Source organism: Microtus ochrogaster, unplaced genomic scaffold (genome assembly GCF_000317375.1).
Source record: "Microtus ochrogaster isolate Prairie Vole_2 unplaced genomic scaffold, MicOch1.0 UNK35, whole genome shotgun sequence".
Lineage (NCBI taxonomy): Eukaryota > Metazoa > Chordata > Mammalia > Rodentia > Cricetidae > Microtus > Microtus ochrogaster.
In genome coordinates, this window is record NW_004949133.1 from 3,880,756 (window position 1) to 3,882,605 (window position 1,850).

Here is a 1,850-nt window from a genome sequence, read left to right on the forward strand (position 1 = left end):
GTGGTTGCTGGGAATTGAACTCAGGACCTTTGGAAGAGCAGGCAATGCTCTTAACCACTGAGCCATCTCTCCAGCCCCTAAAATACTTTTAAAACCTAAAGGAATAAGGACGGTATAATAAGCAAAAAAGAAAGTGTTACATCATGCGTGTCTCTATTAAGCACATTTATTAATTATGTTTAACTATGTTTGATTATTAATATCAATACCACCTCACTATGGTTAGTTGCTTTGTTGTCTGTGACAAAAACTGGGGAATCCTAATTGTTCTAAATTATTAAATATGCCCAGAAAATTGAGGAAATAAAGCACATTTCTTTGCTCCAAAACAAAAATTGCCGTGAGAATCCATTCACCTCCCGATTCTATTTCCCTTGCTGCCTGGTTGGTTTGGGAAGACAATCACATCCGCTTCTGGCTAAGTGAATGGGCTGAATGGTTACCCTACCTCCCAGGGATCACTGTTCTCTGAGGGTAAGCAGAGTGAAGAGCACCTCAGGAAAATGCCAGGCTCACTCACACGGATACACCAGGGATCCCAAGAATTGGACAGGAAGAATCCTTAAGCATCCCAGAAATGCTTGTCACTCTTCCTGAAGAAAATCTCAATGCGTCAGATAGATTTGTTTCCCTTTTTTTTTTTAATATGTATTTATTTATTATGTATACAATATTCTGTCTGTGTGTATGCCTGCAGGCCATAAGAGGGCACCAGACCCCAATACAGATGGTTGTGAGCCACCATGTGGTTGCTGGGAATTGAACTCAGGACCTTTGGAAGAGCAGGCAATGCTCTTAACCACTGAGCCATCTCTCCAGCCCTTGTTTCCCATTTTTATACTAAGTTTTCTCGGCCAAATATCCTTAAAATCTCTTATGTCCAGAGAGCACAGTGGAGCATGTTAAGACCTGGCCCTTAATAAGGACCCACCCACCCTTCGGAAGTCCCAGATCCGATGCGAGCGTCTAAGCAGGAATGCAGGCAAATCCATACTCAGAATAAGCCCAAGGAACAAGAAACGGCCTGAGACAGTAACAGGGACGTGGGTTGGGAAAGCAAGGCCTGTGCTGTCCTTGGGGAAGCTCTGTATCCTGCATCATGAAGTGGGGGTAGTAACTGCCTCACCAGTGGCTATGCTGAGGCTCAATTTGAGTAACTTTTTGTAAACTCTAAAACATGGCACACATGTTACTTAGCACTGAATACTTTGAAGTTGCTCAGTGGTTAAGGACACTCGCTGCTCTTGCAGAGGCCTGGAGTCCAGTTCCCAGCCCCCACATAGACAGCTCACGGCACCCTGTTACTCCAGCTCCAAGGGATCCTCTGCGCTCTAAGAGCATCCTCACACACGTTCACATAAACACACATGCACAAATTAAAACCAATAATAGATAAACTCTGGGCATCGTATTGACTCATCCTGAAATTCTTATTTACTGATGGTCCTGAAACAATAAGGAACGTATCAGCTGCTGACCTCAAGTTCCAGGTACCATCTCCTGCGGGCTGATGCCTGGTGACGCTGATGGTTATGAGTTTTCATAGCAACACATAACCCAAAAATGTTCCCACGATCATTTAAAGTTTACAGCTGTTGATTGCCTTGGCGGGTTACTTAGTCTAGGGTTAGTAACCCGTCTGGCAGTTCAGTTATTCCAGTGTCCCAGAGAGGCACTATCTCGAAGATATGAGCTAGGACACAAGAAGGAGGCTAAGCTGGGGTTCCTGTCAAAGCCTCCGTTTATTAGAGATGGGGTGCAGCTTATATAGGGTAAGGAGTTGGGGGATGGGCACAGGGGCCTGGGCTCTTGTCGCGTGGTTCACGTTGGTCACATGGTCCGTGTTGGTC